This window comes from Strix uralensis, chromosome 17 (assembly GCF_047716275.1).
Source record: "Strix uralensis isolate ZFMK-TIS-50842 chromosome 17, bStrUra1, whole genome shotgun sequence".
Lineage (NCBI taxonomy): Eukaryota > Metazoa > Chordata > Aves > Strigiformes > Strigidae > Strix > Strix uralensis.
The window spans coordinates 3,075,848-3,084,434 of NC_133988.1; positions in this window are offsets into that span (position 1 = coordinate 3,075,848).

Below are 8,587 nucleotides of genomic sequence, written 5' to 3' on the forward strand. Positions count from 1 at the left end.
ATCCCCACAACCCGGCAGCTGCTCTCCCTCGGCAGGTGACGCTGACTCCCCCCTCCCTCCTTTTATAACCCTGGGGGGGTGCTTAACCGTCCGCAGCTGGCCGAGGGCGGCCCTCGGCCCGGCCTTGGGCAGCCCAGAGCCCCGCTGAGGCAGGAGGTGCGATGCGGTGCTACAGACGGAGCCTCAGGAGAAGGCTCTGCGGCCGCTCCGGCCAACCTGTAAGACAGGTAATAGGTGGAGGCGGGCTGGAGTTGAGTGCTGAGGGGAGGTGCGGGAGCGAGGAGCTCTGCAGAGCCGGGGGCTGCCCACACCCCGCAGCATCCCCAGGCAGCAGGGCCTGCAGCCCTGGGATCCTCCTTAGGAGTCCTCCAAAGCCCACGTGTCCCTTGGAGAAACACCCTGCCTGACTATAAAAGCTGCTCTTGCGCACCAGGTCGTCTGGCCGAGGCTTTCCTCCTTTGCTTTTGTGACATTCAGCTCAGCTGTAAGAACATGTGTGGCCCTATGCCATCAGTAGACGCACCGTCCAATCCACCCTGAGCAGCCTGCAGCCCCTAGAGCATGAGGTAATGGAGAGCAGAGAGCCAACGTGAGGCACAAGAGCCAAAAAATACATGGAAATTGAGAGACAAGTGATAAAAGGGATATGAGCGTTAAGCAACAGAAAGGCACAAGAAAGCTTGGGAGGCAAAGGCAGCAGTGTCGGAGGCAGCAGGGTACAGTTGGCAGGAAGCGTTGCAGCTTCCAAAATGAAGCTGTAACTAAGCCTTGTGCAATGGAGTTCCTTTTCAGCAGCAAGATTTATATCTGGGTTTTGTTGCAACTGTGGTGGATCATTAATGCTTTATTTTTATACATATCTTTAATTTACAATAGTGTATGTAGGTCAGGTTGTACTTTTGAGAGATATTTTCACCTGCTCCTCATGTTCGCCTTGATCTGAAATGAAATGCTTGCTTGCAAGTAACTATAAAACGCACTCCTAAATTATCCACAGGACTCTCCCTCTGAGTCCAAGGCTAGTCATTGTAACAGATGGACTTCAGTCTGTCATTAAGTCATGTTTAAGCTAGAAGTAGCATTAATGTTCAGAGAGAACAATACAAAATACAGGATCCCATGTCTTTAAACTCAGATATAAGCCACGCAGTGAGTTGTTTTCTAGTTTTGCTCCCTTGGTCAGGGACAGTAAACATCTGAAAGGAAGTTAATCAGCCCCTCTAAAGGGATTTTTTCCAACAACAAGCCATCATCTGAATGCAAATGTGATCTGAAAGTCAATATGTACCTTCAGAGGAACTTTGGAAGAAATACAGGTAACTGAAGGGAAAAACAGGATTCCTGCCCTGTTTATACCCAAAAGCAATGAAAAAATGTTCACCCAGTATAGCTGTATCTGAAAAGGATGTGTGTTGACAGCATTAGGAAGCAGAATATGAATTTTGAAAAGTCCCTGTTAAATAGTTGCCTTTTGCAGTATGCCTGGACGGAGATCAAATGTGACCTACTTCAGGAAGTCAAATCCTGGAGACCTGGGGCTTTGGTGCAGCAGAACCTGCTGGTCACTCCTTCTGGTTTTTAAAGGGGGGGAACTAGCCAGAGTGCCATCACTGTGACAGGAAAAGCTGTGCACTTCCAGCTGCTTATTTCAGTGACACAAATCGTCATCTTTGGCATTATCTTTACCAATACAGTTAAACACATTGTGTGGAGACTATCCATGTCTGAGTGTTCGGAGTCTCCATTTCTTGTGTTCCAGTCTGTTTTTTAATAAATGTTAGGTATGGCCCTATGTTAAATTACTTTTGCCTCTATTTTCTATGATGAGCAAAGGATGATAGCTAATAACAATTATTTTATAGAAATGGAAATTACAGTACCCAAAGGGGGAGTGAGGCCTGGGAGAGTCTGACACGCTGCTCAGGGAACGAGGTGTTCCCCAGCCCGTGGTTCCGACGGATCTGGAACATATCCTCATTCATCCAGTACAAAGTTTTTAATTTGTCAGGTTGAGGGTGGTTATGAATTACCGGGGAACTACTGAATCACTAGTTGTTGTTAAGCAGGAGGGAGAAAAACAATCCAGTCATTTAGACACCAGTTAGTCTGACCTCAAGAACAGCAGAAGCTTAGAAAAAAATGGAAAGGAAACAGTAGTTGGGGACAGACAAGTGGGAAATAAAGTAAAAATGTGACATAGCTTTACAAAAGATAGATTGCCTTTAACTAAGATTATACCTTTGTTTTCTAGACAATGGATGTATAATAGATTTAATCTAACTGGATTGAATAAGATATTAAAAACAATGCCACATGGGAAATGTATAGTTCATCTGGGGAGCAATGTGGTAGGTAAGAAGCTAGCTACTACAGACGGGTGACAATAGTTGGGGTGGAAAGGTAGACTCTGAGGGTGGAGCTGAGCTCCCTAAGAAATGACTTGGAGACTATTGGCAGGTTCAAAAATTCAATAGATTAATAGAGAGCAGGTTCATACAAAAATAGCCATGTGGAAAAGTAGGGAATTCATGTCAAACAGACACCACCTGTGGATGTGCGGGGAGTGCAAAGGGAGGAGAGAGTGGGAAGTGGCTGGGCTCCGATGCTCGCCCTAAACAGCATCACTGGCTGCCCCTCTCAGGGATGGAGTGCTGGACCACGGGGAGCACAGGCTGACCCTGCGAAGTGTGTCTTCCGTTCTTTTGATCTTGCACAATATTTTTCAGGCAGGCCTTGGAACAAAAGGTAGGAGTGAGCTGATGGCACAAAGTTGGGTGGCACCAGCAGTGCAGAGGGAATAGCTGTATTGCTGGAAGAGGTGGATAACGTTGAGTGCTGGCACATTGGAAATGGGATGAAATTTAATAGTGGAAAGTACAAGGTCACGCACTTGGGAATTACTAATGAGAATCTCTGCTGCAAGCTGGGAGCTCATCGGTTGGAAATGACAGAAGACAAGAAAAATCTGGGTGTATTTGTTGATTTCAAGATGACTGCAAACACCCAATATGAAGCAGCTCTGAGGAGAAGCAGATATCAACTGAGATACTTCCAGGAGAAGGGGAAAATGCTGATACCATTTACAAATGGTATACAAAGCTCTGCTGCAACCTTCTCTGGAATTATGCATGCAGCTCTGGTCACTTTTAATCAAGGGAGACAAACTTAAAATGTGACTGGAGAATAATGACAGGGTAATCCTGATTTTTTCTTATGTAAGGATCTTGAAATAATTTGTTTAGCCAAAAAACTGAATGCTGAGAAGAGATACAGTTGTTCTCTATGAAACTTCAGGGAGTAAACACAGAAGTAAACACATCTCCCTTAAGAGCAAGGGTGATGTTAGTGGAAGAGAAAACAAGTATCCGATGGCCATGAAAAGTCTGGGCTGAAACATGAGAACACCAGAGCTTCCAACAGCTCGAGTCCTGAGGCTCTGGGTCATCCTTCCCAGAGCTGCCTTACCCGGATGCAGTTGCTACCAACAGCTGAGAACTGACCCGAAAGACCCAACAAGTCCTTTCCAAACCTCTCTTACTGTCCGAGACGCAGGCACTGAGTTACTAGTTGGCTTCTTATGAAAAGGGGCACCTGATGTGGAAAGATACTCTTCGGGCTGCAGTCACAACCCAAATGTCATTGGAGTTACTGGCTGCATTCAGCAAGGACGCATTTAAAATCTGCGTGTGGTCGTGGTGGAGGCTGACAGCGTCCTGTTCTGGATCATCCCACCCTGGTGCCCCAGGTCAGCTTCCCACAGAAGCCGGCTCTTGTGCCCACCCCATACGTGAGATGCAATCCTTGAGCAATCTGCACCTGGCATGGCGAGAAATGGTGAAAACAAGCGTGTGTCAGGTACTTTCCTGCCTGTTACCATCCAGTAACCTTTGATACACTTTATTCGTGTGATCCAAACAGCCAAACTCAGACTTTGTGGGCTGTTATGATGAAAAACTGATGGTAAGGTCAGATATGTCTTTAAAAAACACACACCAAGTCCTGATTCTGTTAGAACAGTCAGACCATGAAACGCAGGGTAGTTTCCTTTCTCAGGACTCCAAACTGACTTCTTTGGCCAGTTTCCTACCCAAAAGCAGCTCTCTTCATCCTTTCTCTCCCATTTTGTTTTTTCATCTTTTACCTTATTTTGATGTTTTACTCATTTTACCCTCCTTTTGTTTTACGAACGCCTGAACAGGATGCTGCGCTCAGACCCAACTCTGACCACTGTATTTATACTGTGTTCCTCGTTGTGTAGGTGCTTCCATTGTTTCTGCTCCCCTCAAACAAGCAGTTATTTCATCGTGCATTTAATCCAAACGGCGGGTGGGGGGGACATCAGGGCAGCACAGCATGAGGCCACCCCCTGATTAAGATGTGCCAGGTGAGAGGCACCCACCCTGTCAGTCATCCTGATGGGGCCCAAAAAAATGGTGCTCTGACTCATTCCCTTGAAAAGTAGATGAATAATTTGAAAATAATGAGATTTTTATTACATATAATTTTTGTCAGAACGTTGTGCCACAGTCTCATTTTAGGATTTTTTGTCTTGTAATAACCCTGTTTTAAAACAAGATTAGTGACGCTTTGCTGAAGGGAAGCTAGCACATGGCTACAGCTACACATCAAGATGATTATTACAGGACTAATCAAATACGAAGATTTGCGGGACCCTGAGAACTTCAAGCCCAGGGGAACAGCTACAACATTTTTGAGCAAATACTGGAAACGGCTCTGGGGGCAGCATTTCCAGGTACACAGCGAGGACGCGTGAGCTGGTTGGCCTGTGAGAACCCAGCTCCATCCCCCAGATCAGCCAGAGACATGATACACCCGACTGTGAAAGGCCAGACAGCACTTCATTCCAGAATTTATATTGAACATACTAGTTCTGCTCAGGTCCTTGAGCACAGAGCATTGCTCTGCGGATGATGGATGACACCTTGTTTGTGCAAGGCATTTCTGTACCTGGAAGTGAAAGCTGAAGACATCAATATTGAAGATATGCCAGCAGTTCGATGAGGGCAGCATGTTTGGAAGCCATGTTTTATGTCTGCTTATATTATTTTCTTATACTTAAAAAGACTAATAATCCATACTGTTTGCCTAGTGAGCTAAAAATAAGTAAAATGTTCAAAGCATTTAATGCTGCATGTCTTTTCTTCAGAAAAGTTAACTGACACAACTTTAAGCTGTGTTATGTGCTATGTTGCTACAACAATGCTGCCTGAAAAATGTTTTTAATAATAAAGCATATATATTTTTCTTAATAAGCACACTTAAGATCCTTCCTTGACAGGCTGAGTTGGAGGTGTTCAGTCTGGAGAAGAGAAGGCTCCAGAGAGACCTTACAGTGGCCTCCCAGGACCTAAAGGGGCTACAGGAAGGATGGGGAGGGACTCTTGATCAGGGAGTGAGTGATAGGATGAGGGCTAACAGTTTTAAACTGAAAGAAGGGAAGATTCAGATTAGATACGAGGAAGAAATTCTTTACTGCGAGGCACCGGCACAGGTTGCCCAAAGAAGCTGGGGCTGCCCCCTCCCTGGAAGGGTTCAAGGCCAGGTTGGACGGGGCTTTGGGCAACCTGGGCTAGTGGAAGGTGTCCCTGCCTGTAGCAGGGGGGTTGGAACTGGATGATCTCTACCTCCCAGCCCAAACCATCCTGTGATATTCTATAGTAGTCTAATTCTCCTGAAGTTGGGTAGTTGTTACTATCCTATCATTCAGAAGAGAAACACCAGGCAAAGAGAGGCTAAGAAGCTGCCTGCTCAGAGGAGCTGCTTCAAGTATTGTTAGAAAATGGTATTATTTTAACTGAATATCTTAAGTGAAAATTCTCTACTGTAGAAATAGGCTGGTAATCCACTCAGGACGCCGGCTGTGGTGCGCAAGTGTCAGAGGAGGGAGTTCCCACCCACAGGAACTTGCGCCGTTAAAGCTCTGAGAAGTTGAGCAACTCCTTGGTTCCGGGGGCCAGGCGATCGCTGTACCCGCAGCCTCTCGGAGGAGGAGAGAACTGGTGTTCCTGCCCCCGCATGCGCAGCGCCACGCAGAGAATGAACTAAGAAGTATATTGGGCCATCCCTGGTGTCTTTCATTAGTGACCAAAATAAAAAGTATCCTACGATGACACTTTATGCCGAGAATATACTTAGAGGGGTTAATTGGAGAACAATGGGAAATTGGGAAAATAGTTAATAAATTATTGTAGGATCCATCAGGTCAATAGTTTAATGATAACAACTCTGTCTCTATGACTATCAAGAACATGCTGTGGAAGGGTTATAACTTCCATTAGTCCTTGATAAGCTAACGTATATATCACTAAAATAAAATGTAAAGAAGGAAAAAGTAGAGCTGGGTTGAAAAATTGCAAGCCCAAGGCTATACTGATTCATCATTTTTACTGTAATTGCACTTCAGCTGCTTAGAAAATATAATGGCCAATTTCCACAACTTTGCAATTTAGTACTATGGTTATGTCTTTTTTTAGATTACACTGACATTTTCCTCTGGTTATTTCATAACTCATTTTATTCTATTTTTTAAATGTGTTTAGAAGTGACGGTCCTTCAGGGTTTCCTGCGCCGTCAGACCTGCGTGTAAACAGTGCCTGGGCAGGCTGCTGGCTTTAACCCCTCTGTGGTGGCCTTTTGGAGGAGAAGAGGGGACAGCAGGTGTGCCTCGCCTGGCTTGCGTGTGGGGAAGAAGGTCACGGGGCCCATTAACCGCCGAGACTGCTGTGCGAGGAGGGGAGAAACTGCCATCCTCCGTGACTGCCCTGAAGTGAAGCAGATATTCTAACCGGCCCCCGGGCCATCCGCTGGGACTCAGATGGAATTTGAGAAAACACAAGAACTGTGGAAATCTGGGTGCTGTTCAGGAAGCAGAGTGCCACATTGCAGCGTTCGTGACAGACGGACAAAGAGACCAGACTGACCTCCAATAGCACATTCCTGGGGTCGCTCCAGCGTTTCAATCCTGCTCTTGGTGCTTTTTGTGCTGCTTGAAATGAAAAAGCTGCTTTTGTGTGTTATCACTAGCCGAGCCGGGAGCGTTCTCAGCGCAAACAGAGGCCGGGAGGTTATTGGTATGTATCTGTCAAGCGCTGACCGTGCTGCCGGAACCAGGGCGCTCTTCCCAGGCTTTGACTTGTGACATCTGCTAATCTGCACTGTTACATTCAGCACTGAACAACTTCCTCCTGCCCGTGAATCATACCAAAGAAGCTTTTTTAAATAAAAGCTCCTTTTCCAAAAGCTTTTTGTCCGGAGAAGTTCTCCACATGGGATCTGATCCGAAGCCTGCTTGCCTTCGGACCTCTCTGGGTCAACCCTTGAAAGAGGGATTTTTCAGCAGAGCCCAGCAGCCTACGAGCTGCTTTTAATGCTTTGCCTGATCTGTGCAAGAGGGGCCAGCAGTTGCCCTGTGTGGCTGGGATTGGAAAGATGTGATTTGCTTTATGAGTTCAGATTTGACTTTTACTGTCGTGAAGTGTTAAAGGTCTCTGGCACGTTTTACACAGATGAACAGATGCACTTTTGGTTTGCCAGATTAAACTTGATTTGTACAAATAATGTGTATACATATAATTATCTAACTGGGTTATACATACACAGTTAATATCACCAGTGTTTTGGACGCTCCAACAGTTCACAGTGCTTTAGGAAATCAAGTAGGTAATACACAATTGGTAAGGTAACAAGAAAAAAAAAACAAAAACAAACCAAAAAGAGGAATAGTGATTCAAAACAGCCCGATGACAGATTCAAAGCCCACTGAGTCACTTGGAGTCTTGCCAGCACTGCTCTGGAGGAAGGTTGGCACAGGAGAGGAAATAAACAGATGCCTTTGCAAGGGAATCATATTTCAGTTGCCAAATGTTATCCTCCGCTAAACAATCGGAGCAAACCTTGGGTCTGACATCATTACTAGAGTTCTGTTCTGGTAGGTCGTTCTGCACAGCGTGTTGGTGCTGGGGCGCCAGTCCGAGGGCCTGGCTCATGTAGTGATGTTTGAGAAATAGAAATAACAAATATTTTATGTAAAACTTAGTAATTCAAAAGGTATGGCAAAGGAAGGGTGAAAACGGCAGGTTCCGGACAACCTGTCATGACATTTAAAGTGCAAATCAGTAGAACTCCACCAAATGTGACGGCCACAGAGCCTACCCGCGTGTCGGCCGGCGAGTCAGGAGATGTCGGCCAGGGCAGCGCTGGGGAGGAGCAGGGAGCTGCGGGAAGCCCTTGGGGGGTGTCCCCGTGCCCCTCCTGGGGGTCACGGGCACCCCAACGCCAGTGCACGCAGCTGGAAGGCGGGAAGTCAAAATACCGACTACTTGGATTGGGGGAGCGGGAACCTCATTACAGCCCTAATTAGCCACATGCAGAGGGCATGGTGTGGTTTTTCTTTTAGGCTACTTTACCATCTAAACCTGGACTCGGGCCTAAGTTTAGGAGGAGTTCCCTGGGGTCAAATAGGAGAACCGAGACCCTTCAGAGCACCCAAATTAGTGACAGTCAGATGTGTCCGTGCCCCCCGCACCCCTCCGTCCTCCCGCCAGCCAGGGAACACCCGATTCCGGGG